Source organism: Dipodomys ordii, unplaced genomic scaffold (genome assembly GCF_000151885.1).
Source record: "Dipodomys ordii isolate 6190 unplaced genomic scaffold, Dord_2.0 Scaffold65, whole genome shotgun sequence".
NCBI classification, from domain to species: Eukaryota; Metazoa; Chordata; class Mammalia; order Rodentia; family Heteromyidae; genus Dipodomys; species Dipodomys ordii.
The window spans coordinates 5424207-5442027 of NW_012267281.1; the positions used below are offsets into that span (position 1 = coordinate 5424207).

The following is a 17821-nucleotide window of genomic DNA, read 5'->3' on the forward strand; positions in this document are numbered from 1 at the left end:
GTATTTCCTTTAAACATATAACTCACCTCCAAGAAACACTTATTCATACTTTTGGGATGTTTTCCCATTCTAAAAGAACAAGATTTAGGCTTAAGATCTGTTATAATTTACAAACTAAAACCTGAAGCACATGAGAACAGGAAAAGCATATTTAATATTTGATATTCTGTATCCTCATATTAGTCTCTATTTCACTTTTACTTTTAAATAGTTGCTCACAATTTAAAATCACACAATACTTTTGAGAGAATGCATACAATAAATCTTTAATTTATCCTTGGATCAAAATGCTTTACTTTGCTTTATTATAATTAATTTCACTTTCACAATTGAAACAGATTGAATGTAGCTGATGAAAGCTACCAGAAAGAAGTAATGTAGTGGTTAAAAACAAAGTGCATTACTAAAGAGAAATAAAAATTGCATGTCAATATCTAAAAGTATGGGAGATGTATATAATGTAGCACATTCTATCTACTATCTAGTGTCATTACTTAAATTGCTACTTTTCCTCAACAATCTATTCTCCAGCTCTAGCAAGTGGAATAAATGGTAATTTTACCTGCCAAATTTGGCACAAAAAAGGACAAGCAACTTCATTAACAGAACAATGCTTTCAATATGATTTTTTTCCTTTTTCCACCCAGTGCCAAATAGTAGAACAATTCAAATCAAGAAATCTAAGCAAAATTACCTCCTCTTGTTGAAGTTTTACATGCTTGAATAAGCAAATGATATATACAGAATGCCAGCAAGAATATCCTCCTTGCAAGTTAGTACATTTCTTGTAGTGCAGCTTAATTACAAGCTGGAATGCTGCACTCAAGCAAGAATGAAACACCTCTTTCCTGAAGTAAAGTACTCAATGTGTGATATAGTATGGTATACTTTTATGAATAAATAAAATACTGTGGAGTAAATTAAACTAAAAGACCAGAGTTAGAGTAAACTTCTAGTCAAATGGCAATTGATAAATCTAAACCAATTATGTGGACTAGAACAGAATAGACCTTCAATCTTTGATAAACTAATAGAAGCCACACCACTACCACCCACTACTAGCAACACTCACACTTTCTTGGTGTTTTTAGTAGTAGTCTATAAACAAAACCTTAAATTCTTCTAAACATGTTTTAAATTTGATCATGAAAGCAATAAGACCATATTTTCAATTAAACTGCTCAGCTTCAAGGACTAAAGAGACTTACATGCAGCCAGCTCTTACATAACTGTCACTAGCTTTCAAAGCTGTAAGTACTTTTTGTCAAACTACATTAATTCTTCAGTTCCTCAACTAGGTTGTCCAGATATTTACAACAAAGGACTGTGCTACACATATAATCTCTCCTTGTTTTCTTTAATCTTATTCCCTATAATACCTATATAATCTCATATCTAAATGTAGTTGACAGATTTTATCTTTAAAAAAATGACAAAGCAAAACAGTACCAATTTAACACCATACTGCCTTGATAAATATGACTAAGAGCAAACACAGAAGCACAGTGACATGACAGTCATTTATAGTAAGCTCTGAAATTTCAGGCAAGGTTCATTTTTGTTAAGCTTTAAATAAGTTAGAAAATACCATAACCCCCTTTAGAAATAAAAGTTTCCCCTTTTAAAAAAAATAGGGGGAACACCACTGAATCAAAACAGAACTTCCCACATTGGTGATATCCAGATTATGAATGTCTTTTGGTTTTAATTCCAGCTGTTAAGATTTTGTCACTTGTTTAGAAAATAAAGTTAAACTGAGAGAGAGAAAGAAAGAGAGAGAGAGAGAATAGAACATGTTTGGGTCTTAATATTAATCAGTTATTTTAGTATGTATTACATTTACTGAATCTTCAGAACAATCCTACAGTGGTATCACCAGCTATAGTTTGCAGATGCCAAACCTGAGGCTAGAGAAGTTAACTGCTCAAGATTTCCACAGCAAGCAAAGGAGCACATCTAAATTCAAGTTGATCTCAACCCAGCCATTGGTATTTATTGGTAAGGATATTTACAGGTAAAAGCACAACAGCAAAGACCAATATTATGTTGTAAAGAATGATGATTCTGTAATTGCTGTGGTAAGTCATGATGTCTAGAGTTCATAACAGCACCATAAATAAGGAAAAGGCTCTAAATGATGAAGAGACAATCTCCCAAGAACAGGATCCAGCCCATCCCTGCACCTAAACAGTGAAGGTGCGCCCTACAGTGGGCAAAGGAAAAACTGCAGGGTCTTATGGGTCACCACCAAAGGGACCGGGCGGGGGAGGGGGAGGGGAGAGGGGGGACAAGGACTGGGAACAGGAAGGAAGGGGAGACATCTGTGATGACAACTCGGGACGGGAAGGAAGGGGAGACATCAGCTTTACTTGGGAAAGTTTTGCCGAATCAGCCATCTAGTCAAGACTGTTTCTATAGTTACATTCCATATAGTTCATTATATTCTCAAAAAAGTGTATCATAAAGAAAATGAGATCATGAAGAACAGGATCTCAGGAAAGTAACTGGTACTCACATGTCCTGTTGATACTTGTATATTCCTATTTTCTTATTCTTAAAACTTTACACAAATGTTTTCATACAATAGAAATAATGTTGATAAATAAAGGCAATTTTAGATTCTTTTAGAAATAAAGTTATATATGGGTTTGTGTGTATGCATGTACATATGTATGTACAGTGTTACAAACATAAGAGACATAGTTTAAATCCCACATTCGGATTACTGTACTAGTTTATACATAGGATTGCATTTGACCTTTATAAGGAATATTATCACTATTTTATAGACAAGAGAAACTAAGGCTCAGGAGAGATAACTAACCCTAGCTTGGGTTTCAGAGCCAGCAATTCCAAGATTGGCATTGAAATTCAAGTCCTTATCTTCTCCTGTTCCAGCACTTCCTCAGGCACTGGCTTGGCAGTGGCTCTCAGGGGTTAAGGAATGTTCTTCAAAGGTTGCATAACTGATAAGAGCAGAGGAAGTTTCTTGGTCTTCAAAGACTGCTTTTTTCAAAACACAGTTATTGTTCCTCTACCACCCCTTACCTAGCCGCAAATTAAATTCTGTCAGTGCTGAAGGTAGGTAGGTAAGTTTTTACAAAGTGAAATAATGGAGGAAGAACATGGTTGTCTATGTCCCTATATCTGATGTGATTGATATTTCTTGTTTATAAGACTGTCCTGTTTGCATAATAGAAAATGTGACCACTGAAATATGCTACTTATTAGCTCCAAGTACTAGAAATAGGTTTCCATAACAAGCTATCTTGCAAATTGATAAAAATGACTACTTGCAAATGTTCTGACCTTTAACATGTTCTATTTCTACTATGATTTTTACAGCGTTTTCAATAAATAAAAACATTAGGAAATCATGTGACACTGTACCAAGGCAAAACCATTAAAAGTACTTTAAATCATACCTATGATTTTAAAAATTACTAAATTTAAATTAATGTGATAAAATATTTCTGTACCACATCTATCATTATCACAACATCAGGAGTTTTGTAAAATATTCACATATCAAAAAACATATAATCAAGAAGAGAACACTAGCCAAACATATATTGGCACTTTCCATAAAATCTCTTTCTGACTGCTTTGTCTGCTCAAAATATTTTGTCTTACCTTTTAATCTTTTGTGTGTAATTTTCAGTATCTCCATTGGTGGTGCATTTTTGACCTTTGTGTTTTAGAAACTGCCACTGTTTTATAAGAATTTTGTGGTAAGATGAGAATGTATGGTTATAGCTCAGACACAAATAGAAATACAAGTCTGATGACATATCAAAACAAGACACCAGAAGAATTTGTGGGATCTAATACTACCTCTTTTTCTATGTGAGCTCTGTCTTTGGAACAATTTTAAGCTTCAACAATCTAAATTAACTTTGTCTTTCCTCAAAGGCAAAGAGTAATAAGAAGTTTAAGAGTCACTTTTAGGATTCTTATAAAAATTGGATGTTGGAGCAAAGAAACTTAAGAGATGCAAACTTGTGTCCATGTGTGAACAGCTCCCAAAACCCCCGAAGCAATCCACCCTGAACACAATGAATGAACAGGATTCTGGGAGAGATCACAGCCCCCTGAAATGTAATTAGAATTGTGGGCACAGAAGATAAAAGCTGCCTTGATGACAGAGCATGCCAAGCCATAGACACACTCACTAGAAAAGAGAAGAAAGACCACTGGCAGTGTAAATTCAAGTAGCTGTTCTAATGAACTGTGAAGGCTTGGGGGAAATTTTTAAAGTATCAATAGTAGGGTGTATTTTTGAAAGCATACTTTTCCTATAAAGGATATATTTTCATTCTTTCAACATATTTACTGAAAAGCATGTAACTCTAACCACAATTACTGACAGTCAACCATTCTTGTTGATTCACTTCTGAAACAAACCACCACTGGGTTATATTTTCACTTACTGGTTTTTACCATATATGAACATTCAAATTTGGGATGTAAAGAATTATTCCACAAATTCATGTCCATATTTTGTGTTCATGCTTCTCAAAAAATATGAAAATACACAGCTGTTACAATTGCCTCACAAGAAAGATCTATTCTACAGATCTCTGAATGCCACCAATAACCAGTCTGGGTACAAAAGGAACCTGGGTGAGGCGAGCTATGTTTGCTTAATAATAACAGTTGTATAAACATAAGGTCTTCTCAGTTAAAGGGAAACCAACATCAAAAAGCAGTAAAACATAGAACCCTAAACCCCTCTTTCTTTGAAGAAACCCGTTTGAAGAGAGGTGTTTCTAGTTATGGGTGAATGAAATGAGAATTCAGCTGCAACAAACGGACATCCAGTCCTATGAAGGACTAATTAAATCCATCTGAGAAGCTGCATCTCAAACTGCCTCACACATTTCAAAGGAAAGCACTCGTCCGCCTTTTGCGAAGACATCAAAACATTCCGTTGCAGCTGACGCACATGGAGGCTCTACAGCCATGTTATTTTTATGAACTACAAAGCTCTATAAAAGTAATGTCAAGAGTTTACACTATTTCATTACTGGAAAATCAGCGTTAAGATAGAACGTATCTACTTATCACTAATTTAAATTTCTTTCTGGTCTGCAGTTCAACTTTCAGAGATGATCTCAATGACCACCACCTCTCCCCCACGTCCCCCAAAAAGAAAGAAGATGTATCAATATTTATGCTTCATACATTTGTTAGGTATATGTGGTTAAAATTTAATTAAAAAAATTAGCTATAGTTAGAGCCACCATTTTCTTCTGATACGTAAAACCAGGATTTTACTGTTAAGACTTTAGTGGCTAATAAAAGCCAGTAGAAGAAACTGAGGACTTTAAAACACTGATTTAGCAAAAATATTTCATTTCACATCTACTACTTGGGCTACTGGACTTTAAAACACTGGTTTAACAAAAATATTTCATTTCACATCTATTACTTGGGCTATCATGTGGTAAAACAAAATGCATCCAGAATTTGGAATACTGTCCAAGAGAATAAAGTTGTCTTAATGTCAATTCTTTCAAGGCTGTGTAACTTTCTATATCATTTGTCACAGTATAATCATATCAAGAAATCATATTTTTTTTCTTAAGGAACACAATTATTAGATGTGACAAGCTTCTTAATAGGAGAAACGCTAGACTTCAACTACCCTCCTAAAAACAAGAGATTAAAAACTGACCCTGACATAGCTTCTAAAATTCAGTTTTCAGTCTGCGTGGTAAACACTTGCCCAGTATGTGCCAGGACCTGGATTCAAATCCAAGCACTGCAAAACAAAAACAACAACAAGATATTAAGTGAAGTAACCCAGGCCCAAAGAAAAATAGGTCCCATGGTGTCCCTTATTTGCAATAACTAGTGTATGTCTGAGTCAAGCAGAAAAGGTTAGATAAGTTGATGTTAGGGAAATGAACCCCAAGATATGTATTCAAATGTTTTCTTCTTTCATACAATTGTTTCTAACATATTTATAAGATTTTTTTGTTGCTTTGTATGTCCCTCCCCCACAGTATAACCCTGCTTTCACTGTATTTGATGTTGGTATAATTTGTAGAGGGGAGGGGTAAAAGCAAATGGTTTAAATAGGGATACAGGTGGACCCATTGCAACAATGAGATGTACAAGTCATTATGTTGAAAAATGAACTTTACAACTTTGGTGGGGGGCGGGGGATTGGGTAGGGGGGGTGGGGGAAATGGGAAGGGATGGGAAGGGGAAACAAAGGAGGAGGCTACAATGCTTGATAAGAAATGTACTCATTATCTTGCCCATATAATTGTAACCCCTCTGTACAGTATTTTCACAATAAAAGAAAAAGAAAAAAACAACAAACAAGAACATTTCCTCAATAAAAGACTGGCTGAGCTTAGTGGTAGAGTGCTTGCCTAGCATGTGTGAAGCCCTGGGTTCCATTCCTCAGTACCACATAAGCAGAAAAAGCCAAAGTGGCACTGTGGTTCAAGTGGTGGAGTGCTAGCCTTGAGCAAAAAGAAGCTCAGGGAAAGTGCCCAGGCCCTGAGTCCAAGCCCCAGGACTGGCAAAAGAAGAAGAAGGAGGAAGGAAGAAGGAAGAAAGAAAAAGGAAGAAGGAGGAAGAAGGAGGAAGAGGAGGAAGAGGAGGAAGAAGAGGAGGAGGGGGAGGAGGAGGAAGGGAGGAGGAGGTAGGGAGGAGGAGGAAAGGAGGAGAAGGAAGAGGAAGAAGAAGAGGAGGAAGAGGAAGAAGAAGAAAGGCCTAGCCATCAGGAGACTCTGGCTTCTCTCCTCACCAAATAATCACGGTAAGACCCAGTCCTCTAGCCCTGTATGTTCTTCTCTATTGAGTTAGGAGCTGGCAGAAAGAAGCCAAATTCTAAGGGGTGTTTTTTTCCCTTCAAATGTGAATTCATGGAAACACTAAATACATTTGTTTGAATTCAACTCAATGACTCAAATAATAGAGACAAGTGAGCTACCCTCTTTTCCCCCTTCCTCTGCTCCAAGAAAATTTAAAACATCCCATGACATTTCAGAAAATGTGCTCCAACTCAGACCTCAGGCCAGAGGAAACTTTACAGCAGAGAGTAAGTTCCTAGGAACAATACACAGTGCTACATTACTGACAGAGAAAAATTATAGTAAAAAGAAGAGTAGATTTTTATATACTGATATTATCTGTTTCAAAGGGCTGCCTGGTATTATACATTTATAAATTCACATTCAGCAACAAATCATCCACAAACAGGGCCAATCTCAGTAACTTAAAAATGACACTTTTTGAAAAAGTATATACTCAAGTCATGAGTATAGATTACAACTTGACATACTTTAAATAAAGCATAAAGACTAAGGATATAACTTAGTGGAGAGTGCTGTGTAGTATTTGAGCTTCTGGGTTTCATCTCTAGCACTACGAATCAATAAACTAAAATAAGGCACAAAAATTAGAATAGCTGAATAAAAGTCAAATTCTTAAATGCCTTACTAAATCCAAAATTGCAAGGACTAATACATTCTATGAACATACATGGGTTACAGTTTTAAAATGCATTTGGTATTGATTTTATTAATCATCAGTAGGCAAATTAGTGAAGCATACAACGTGTGTAAATAGAAGCAGATGTAAAAGCTATTAGAAGTTGTGGAAATCACTCTACAGTGAGGAAAGAGGGAGTTCCAGGCCAATTACCCCCAAAATATGCCTTTGGCATAAGGATTATCCTAAGTCAAGAAATGGCAGCTGCCTACAGGGCTCTCCAACCCTCCCTGAAGGTCACCACACTTCATATGAGAGGTGGCCTCATAGAAAAGGAGCCCCCTTGTTGCTAAAGAGGGAAGGATGGTGAGAAAAAATGAGTAAGCCTCACTAACCATGCCAGTTCCCCAACCTTAACCAGCCTTATCTGCCCTAGAACACCTCCCAGGACGCTCCACACCTCATCAACACACCCAGGTTTAACACTTCTTCTTAGAAAGCTAAAGACTGCATTAAATGCGTATGCTTCTTACGGCCAGAGGGATAGATCTTTTACTCTCCTACAAAAGGCTATAGAACAACTTAAGATAGACAGGTGATCCATACAGATGGGCCAGCTGCCCTCTGCTGCAAAATATGCCACAGTGACATAGTTTTGTCCACCACAAAGCAATTATACCTATGCTTTGCAGTTTCCACTGCTGACGAATTTCTTGCTGTTGTTCAAGACATTGATTTCTAAATACAAATATAAGTAACTTAACTTGAGCTTGCTTTACTATCTTCCTTTATTATCTTTTGTTAACCACAAAAATGAAAGTAATTAGCTTAAAAAATGGTCTCCAGATTTGACTTATGAAAGACTGAAATCAAATTCTCAGTGGAAGGTAGGTTAAATTTTTATTCTTGGTGCTTTAAAAAAAACTCTGCAAATGCTTTAACTTACTTTATTTTATCTTTTCTCAAGAATATAAGTAATTTTGATATAACAAAAGATAAATTAATCAGTTTATGTATGATAAAATGATTTTTGTGAGTACATATATTATTAATCTTAGCATTTCAGTTTTATTTGTCCTCAAAAGTTATTAAAAAGACAGGGAATGTGGCTTAGCAGTGGCATGCTTGCCTCGCATCCACCTACACAGAAAAAGCCAGAAGTGGTGCTGAGACTCAAGTGGTAGAGTGCTAGCCTTGAGCAAAGAAGCTCAGGACAGTGCCCCAGCCCAGAGTTCAAGCCTCAGGACTGGAAAAAAAAAAGTAATTAAGCAATATTCTGTAAAAATGTATTTCAACATGTTAAATATAACATGTATCAGAAAAGTCGACAAATGAAATTGAACTAAATTTACCCTTATTAAAATTTACTGAAATGTAAAATACACATTTCATTGTAAAGAGTTTCAAACATTCATAGCAAGCATAACTTAGGCAAGGTTCTGATTCACAGTGCACACACACATGCATGCACGTGTACACGTGCACACGTACTACCCACACAGAGATTCTGATTAGATATCAAATCAACTTATTAAAAGTATGACAAAGCTGGGCACTGGTAGCTCATACCTGTAATCATAGCTACTCAGGAGGCTGAGATTTGAGGATCACAGTTCAAAGCCAGCCCAGGCAGGAAAGTCTGTAAGACTCTTATCAATTAACCACCAGAAAAATGGAAGTAAGTGATGCTGTGATTCAAAGTTGTACAGCGCTAGCCTCGAGAGAAAAAGCAAAGCTCAGGTACAACATTTGGGCCTGAGTTCAAGCCCCACAACCAATATATATGTATGACAAATTTACTGACTCATGGTATTTGGCTCAAAACACATGACTTTTATAATAAGTTGTCAATTTGAAAACAACTTGGAATTCTGAAAACTGTTGATCAGTACTAAAAGTTGCTCTTAAAGAGATGGCTAGAAGAAAATAAATGGCCACCATTCTCTCATCTCTAGCTCCTTTTCCTCTCCCTCAGATAAGAACGGCGCTACCTCTCTCTTTAGCTCAGACCTTGATCTTCAAACACTTCTTCCTTCTGGCAGTATTATAAGCACTTAAGAATGCTGACATATACAGCTGTATGGTAGAACGTGTGTATGAAAGGCCCCTGGATTCAATCCCCAGTAACACCTCCCATGTACTCCAAACTCAGAATGCATCCCTCCGCAACACTATGGCCCTGTCAAACCACAGTGCTGGCCTCCTTACCCTCTTGTCTTTCTTAGACGAGTCACTCAGGCCCACTCACCTATCTCTAGCACTACAACTGTTTTCTATCCCTAGTATACCAGTGAGACTACTCTCAATTGGTTTTGCTAAAGCCAACAAATGGATACATCTTAGTTTTAATTTCATGTAACCTCTCAATATTTACTGACTTCATCTGGTTAAAACAGTCTCTCCCTTTACATGCTGAGATTTTGTAGCATTTTGGAGGTAGGAACTCAGAAGCCACGGATAGAATTCTGGGTCTCAATAGCCACACAGTGACTAGCTGTGTGGCTTTGGGAAAATGGATTAACCTTTCTATACTTCCATTTTCTCACATTTAAAATTAAAATAATAATAGCACTTAGGCTTTCTAGACCTAAAGTATTACTGGTATAAAGATTAAAGGACAGATATAGATATAAAATATGTGGATATAGATACTTAAAGTGACTATAAATGACATATTGTATGTGTCTTAGTGCTAAACACATCTTATTTAGTTACTATTATTACAGCTCAAATAACACTAGTTTTATCATCTAGCTACATCCCTGGAGCTGATTCCCATTTTAACTTCTCTCACCCTGACCTGGTTTCATCCATTGTCATAGCACTGGTAGTCAAGGCTCAGTCTCAGTCTCCTCACTTGCCTCTTGCCTTTTGTGACTTCCCCTCCGGAACCCTGGCACACGGTTCGCAGGAAAGCCTGTGGCTCTGCCCTCCAGATCCACTCTAGCCACGCTCACTCACATGGCTGACAAGCTTCCACAGCTCTCTTCAGCCATTCCTCCGTTATCCCCCCCTTCTCGTTACCCTTCTCCCTGAATGCCAGCCTGCCTCCAATCCCCATCTGCACATGACTTCTTCCACTTTCCAATGAATCAGATGTCTCCTTGTACTTTCTATTCATGCTTTCAAAACTCTGACTTTTTGTCCTCACCCTCACCCAGTGTCCTTCCTAAAGCTTCCATCAACCATCTCCAAGCCCATGATTAGGGCTCCCGCATTTGTTCTCCATATCATCTGCTCTACTTATTACCATGTGCTTCTCCTACTTTACAGACACAGGCGTTTGCTTGTTTTTCTCAACAAATGACAAGCTATGAAAAGTAAGATATATCCTCCACCTTGCTCTGGCAGTACTGCAGTTTGAACTCAGGGTCTCACACTTGGTAGACTGGCATTCTACTTCTTAAGCCATAACCTCAGCCTTTTGTTTTCCTTAATTTTTCAGACAGGATCTCACATTTTTCCCCCCAAAGCTGAGTGCATAGCACCAAGTTCCTACTATTATTCCTCCTGCATAGGTAAGGTTACTTGGCTTTTTTTTTTTTTTTTGAGACTAGGAGGGAAGGGGGATTGCTTATTTTTTGCCTGTGATTCTCAATTTCCATCCCAGATTACAGATATGAGCCACCAGGCCTGGCCTCTATTCTCTTTCTTGATTACCACTGTTTCTCTAAAAACTGTGTCATAGGACATACTCAATGAACAGCCATTAAATTATATTACAATAAATAAATGCACAGTGACTATATGTGTGTGTGTATAAAAACAATCACTAAATGGCTGAGTCAAATATTTTAGCAGATCACTGCTCATTTTAAATAAGTTTGAAGGATCACTAGCATAATAAAATTAATTTTAAAAAATAATTGAAAGTAACATTTTGCTGTGGAAATTTGACCAGTACCAATAATACTGTCCTGGACTACAACATCTATTTCACCAAGAATTATAAAATTGGACTGAACTAAAGTTGAATATCTGGTGTCAACACTAAACATTTTATCTTAAAATTCTTGTGTCAGAAATCAGAGAACATGCTAAAAAAAAACTTGAAGATTTAATTATAGTATTTGCCAACTCTAATACCATAACAACCAATCTCATCATTTCATGTATTTCATTTCCCAAGTAACTCAATTTTACAACTTACTTTTGTTCTTCACTTAGCATCATAACAAGCTATATGGCTCTTGAGCACAACATGCCTGAGCCATTTGAGAGGGTACAGGTGCAGCTGTGCACCCAATTAGACGGGCAATTTTCCAGATTACGTGGGCAGGAGCCTCACATTTTTATGAAAATTTTGTCCTATGGTTCAAAAGTGAGTCTGACTCCCACTGAAAAGACTGAATTTAAAAGTCAACAGATCAAGCTGTGCAAGGTTACTCTTCAGGCTTGATTTTTCTACAGCCTTGTTTATTGGACCCCCTTCCATCACATACCAAGCTGATTTGCATGCATTTGCTCTGAAGGGCCATTCTTCAGCTCCAGGTGGGGAAGTTACTTTTGGACTTTTAGGATGAATCACTGGTTCTCTAAAACACCCCCAGTGATGTTTGAATGCCAGGATATTATTATGAATTCTGGGATCCTAAGCAAAACCTTGGACTGAGCTCACAATATTTCACTTAGGAAAACATACACACCTCTTCACTCTTCATAGTCATTGCTCTGAGTCATTTATGCACCTCAAGAAGGAAAAGCAGAAGGCTTTGGAAGAATTATTCTATCCGGTTTCTGCTCAACTTCCTCATTCAGTCATTTTTCCCCCTCAAATGGAAATTTTTATCAAGGATATGAGTATTCTTTGTGTGTGTCTGTGTGTGTGTGTGTGTACTACGCACACACATGTGTGCTAGTACTAGTACTAAGGCCTGAATTTCAGGGCTTAGGTGTTCTTGCTTAGCAAAAGGCTGGTGGTCTACCACTTGAGCCAAAACTCCACTGATGGCTTTTTGGTAGTTAATTGGGAATAACAGTCTCATGGACTTTCCTGACTTGGGTGGCTTTGAACTGTGATTCTCAGATATCAACCTCTTGAGTAGCTAGGATTACAGGCATGAGCCACTAGCCACTAGCCCCTAGCTAAAATAAATGTTCATGTGATTATGTACATTTTTACTTTGTATAATTCCACTGAAAAAAATATTATCTCTCAAATACAATTTTTCCTCTCTCCTTTTTTAGAAAACCTTTTAAAGTTTATGGATGCCTAAGTAAAAAAATTACCTGACGAAATCCTTTGCATGAATATATATATATATATATATATATGTATATTTAATTGCTGTCAAAAGAAAAAAAATTGAAAGTCACATAACTTCAAAACATTTACCTCAACTTTTTATATCTATCATGTACTGAAGATCAATTTCTAAATAGGATCATAGTATTTCTTAATTATAAAATTCCTAATGATACTGTAATATTCATTTTAAAATGCTCCTTCAAAAATATTCTTTCTTATCTGCCTCCTGTACATGTCAGCCACAGATGATCTTTTAAAATAAAAGTTTAGACATAGTTATATATGAAATAGTTAACTGACTTCATTTGCTGATGTCCTTTTCATCTTTAAAGACAAGAGCCTAGTCTAAAAACTGACATTACAGACAAAAAGGTAGTCATTATTAGTTGTTTTTTCTAATACTATGTGTCTTATATACCTATAAGTATAATAAGGCATGATTTTACCATTTTTATTCATGTTGTAATAATATAAAAGGAACACCAACTGTGGCTTAAATGCACATATATACTCTTGTTCAATATATGTTTAAAATTATATTATAGAACACAAAAAACTGAAGATTTGCGTATAAGATTATTTACCGTATATTCTAAGTTTATTCAGTTATTTTTTTTAAATAAACTTGGTACACAAACACTTAAACAGCTACACTTAAAACCAAATAACCAAAATACTTTTTTTTTTTTTGGCCAGTCCTGTGGCTTGAACTCAGGGCTTGGGCACTGTCCCTGAGCTTCTTTTGCTCAAAGATAGAACTCTACCACTTGAGCCACAGCGCCAGTTCTAGCCTTTTCTCTATGTGGTACTGAGGAATTGAACACAGGGCTTCATGCATGCTAGGTAAGCACTCTACCACCAAGCCATATTCCCAGCCCCCAAATACTCTTTAAACATGAAAAGAAACTATGGTAAAATGTTTTATGAGTTAAGAAATCTACAACAAAATACACAGTTAGGAAAGGGTTAGTTATATCAGAGAAAGAAAACTTCAAATGACATGTATACAATTATTTCTTATTATGCATCCATATGTAATTATTATTTTTATTCTATGTTCATCACTGTACCATTTCTTTGCAAAGAAAAATATAGGGTGGTAATTTCAATGATGTGAATACCACACAAACACAACATTTCCCTCCCTCCACCCCAGGCATCAAAGATGGGAGAATTTCACATCAACCAAAACAAGCCTTATTAGAAAACAAAATGAAAGTACAAATTCTTTTAGACACAAAATCCTATCTATCTATCTATCTATCTATCTATCTATCTATCTATCTATCTATCTATCTATCTCAAACCTTATGAGGACCAAAAAAGATATAATTACTTTGATGAAACTATGAAATCATGGCTAAAAAGTCATTTTTGAATTTTATCACTAATTTGAAAAGTACATCTACAGGAAGTAACAGGATTTTTAAAAACGTGGGCAGGGAGTATGGTACTAGAGGTCAAATCCAGGGTTTCATGCATGGTAAGGCAAGTGCTCTACTACTGAGCTACATCTCAGGCCCAAGGTCTTAAAAATATTTTGTAACAGCTGCTCATACCCAGTATCATGAATGTAAGAAAAATATTCTGTACATTATTCTTTATATTAACAGTGACTTAGCCACAGTCCAGCACAGTTAAATTTCTAAAATTGTACAACCCTATGTCTGAATCTCAATTTCCAAACTCATGTGTAAATTCATCTGTAGTGGGAAAAATCTACTAATCATGTCTATTTATCAGGACTACATGAATTCATGCATGTGAAGTGCTTAACCAGTCCTAAGACAAGATAAAATTTCAGTAAATGAAAACCAAAGTAGTCAGCTGCTCCATCAAAATAGGCTAAAATAACTATTAGAAACAAAAATGTGGGTGGTGCCTGTGGTTCATATCTGTAATCCTATCTATTCAGAAAGCTGAGATCTGCGTATCCTGTTTTGAAGCCAGCCCAGGCAAGAAGGTTTATGAGACTGTTTCTTATTTCCAATGAACTTCCAAAAAAGCTGTAAGTAGAGATGTGGCTAACTGGTAGAGTGCTAACCTTGAGCAGAAAATCTCAAGGACAGCTCTGAGGCGGTTGGAGCACTCCTGGGCTTTAGCCCACGGACTGGCACACACACACACACAAAAAAAGGAGGTAGGGTTATTGGGTACTTTAATTCTCAATATTGTACTATATATAGCTGTTTTCTAATTTATTAGTAAGTATTATGGAACATCAGGCCAAAAAATAGTTTAAATGCATGTAAAAACAACTCTCATTTTCCATCCTTGGAGAGATCACATTTCTATGCTAATTTTCTTATACATCTGGACTATTCTGACATTTCTCATTCCAGAGAGTAGAAAGTGGTATCTCATTGTGCTAATTGCTTGATGAGCATTTCCCTAGTCACTAATGATACTGAGCATCTTTCCCCATGCTTACTGGACACTTAAAATATCTTTTTGGGAAAATGTCAAGTCCTGTTCCCACTTGTTTGTTTTTTGAAGCAATATCTCTCGACGGAGTTCCACGTTGCTGTGTGACTCATCACTCTCCTACCTCAGCTGCCAAGTGCTGGCGTTACAGGTGAGCACCATCATGTCTGGCTCCTCCACCCCTTTCTTTCTTCCTTCCTTCCTTTTTTTCTTTCTTTCCTTCCCTCCCTTCCTCCTTCCCTCCCTTCCTTCATTCTCTCCCTTCTCTCTCTTCCTTTTTCTTCCCTTCCTTCCTTCCTTCCTTCTTTTCTTTCTTCCTTTTATCCTTCCTTGCTTTTCTTTCTTCCTTGCTTTTCTTTCTTTCTCTCTCTTTCCCTCCCTTCCTTCCTTCCTTCCTTTCTTTCTTTCTTTCTTTCTTTCTTTCTTTCTTTCTTTCTTTCTTTCTTTCTTTCCTTTCTTTCTTTCTTTCTTTCTTTCTTTCTTTCTGTTTGTGCTGGTCCTAAGGCTTGAACTCATGGCCTGGGCATTACACCCAAGGCTTCATGCATGCTAAATGCATGGTCTACCACTGACCTGTGTATCTCCTGCCCCATATTCCTCTACATTCTTCACAATTTTATTGTAAACAGAACTGCTCTTGTTTTGTGTATTCTGTAGATGTACATGTTATATTACGTAGTATTAAGTGTATTAAGTAGTATTAAGTATTTGTGCACCATTCTTTTTCACCACTGCTGTGGTATAAACGTATGTTAAAATCATAACAGGTACAAGAAGCACATACCTGTAGGAAAGCTACCACCTTGTGGGAGAAGAGGAAGAGCAGAATGAGATGAAATAAAGAGAAAACTGACATCTGTCTATGTATTTATATTGGCTGTACTGGGGTTTGAACAAAGGGTTTTAAGCTTACTAGACAGGCACTCTACTACTAAGCCATGCCTCCAGCTCTGTCTTTTGTTTTGAGATAGGGATTCAATCCCTGTCTAAGAATAGGCTTGCCTATTTTAGGCACCCTATCATTTCCAAGATGATAGGCATGTGTCACCATGTGCAGCTTCCCTCTGAGAGATGGAGTCTTGTGGATTTTTCTGCTCAAGTTGGCCTAGAACTGCAACCCTCCCAATCTCTGGCACTCACATGACTTACGATGATAGACATGAGCCATGGTGCCCCCAAAGAGAGTTGGGAAAAAGGTCTTGAAAACTTCTACTTGACTTTAAACTAGGATCCACTTGATCACAACATCCCAAATAGCTAGAATTACACCTGGCTATTTATTATTTCATTTTTTCAACAGTAGAATTGTTCAGAAGATCTGCACATTTGCTATACTTTCCTCATTTAAATTTTCTCCTATTTTAAAACATCTAATATATTTTTAAGTGGTTTATTTGAACTTTACTGTGCTTATATTATCTCCATATCTAGACTGTCATTCTAAGATAATTTTTTTCCTTGATGTGTTAGTGGGTATTCTAGAAAATGAAGTAAACAATCACAGATTTCCCTTGATGATGAAAACAAAGAGTGACAATATAAATATTCTCACACTACAGTGCCTTTACTTATCCCAGAGCGCTCAGTCTTCCAGATGGGAAACATGCCCAGGAAAAAAAGACTTCAGGACCTAGAGCATATGCTCTGCACAGGTATGGCTGCTAAGTCAGTACGTGCAAGAAATAGTATTTGGTACCATGTATCAGGTTGGATACTTTCTGGAGAAATTTAAATATACTAATTTCAAATTCAATGAAGCAGGAGATCATTTTATAGGAAAAAACTCAGGAGACACAGGCTTGAGCAGGCAGGCCATGGAATTGAAGACAGGTACGAAGAAGTTATAGCTCTACCATATGATCTGAGCAGTTGTCTAAGGCAAAGTGCTGTTTTAAAAAAACAATCATTGTCTTAGATTACAGATCTCAGAAAGGCCTCAGTGGTGAGTCTATATGGAACTGAAAATTTTCTGAAATCTACATTTTTGTAAAGTTCACCTACCCTAGAAAGACACTCCACTGTGATGGTAATATTTGCCACTCAATTTATATCAGTTACTGTTTAACCTGATAGATGGTTAGTGCCCACTTGTGAAATATATCACAGAGTCAGAAGAAATGTGAAGGATCACAAAAGGTTTCCTACTATTAAACTCCATCATAGCTACCATTCTTTCAATAAACAAGGCATTTTGCAATAAACAAGGTATTTTGGCATATAAAATGAATCCAAGTATCAAGAAAATCAAGGAACAGTACTCAATTAGTGAACTGATCTTACTTATTTGTAAGTCTGACTACTACACAAGGATATCAGCTTCTCCAGGGCAACCGCCCAGGCCTTATCTGGCCTAATAGGCAAGCAGTAAGTATCTACTGAATTAATGGAGCCTCATTAATTTCCAATTGGTAATATTTTCTTACTAAGAACAAAGAAGCACCACACCCATCAAGCCACATCAGTTTTTAAAGTAAAGTCATATTATTTTGACTTTCAAATACTGTTTAATATTCTGATTAAAAAGTCATTTGTATCTGCAACACAAAACGATATTTTGGTGGAAGCAGGAAAAGAGAAGGGCTGAGTAAACACATGCTCATTCTATTAACTATTTAGCGATTTCCTTGAGGTTGGGCTAACATACAAAAATCATATAAAGTAAAATAACAACACACTATGATATGTCTAGTGATTTCCAAT

General features: G+C 36.6%; 1 protein-coding gene across 1 annotated transcript in view; it reads right to left on the reverse strand.

Moving 5' to 3' along the window:
• Pcca (propionyl CoA carboxylase, alpha polypeptide) overlaps positions 1–17821 on the reverse strand; it is a 301142-nt gene that overhangs the window by 76344 nt on the left and 206977 nt on the right. The gene's annotated exons all lie outside the window — the stretch shown is intronic.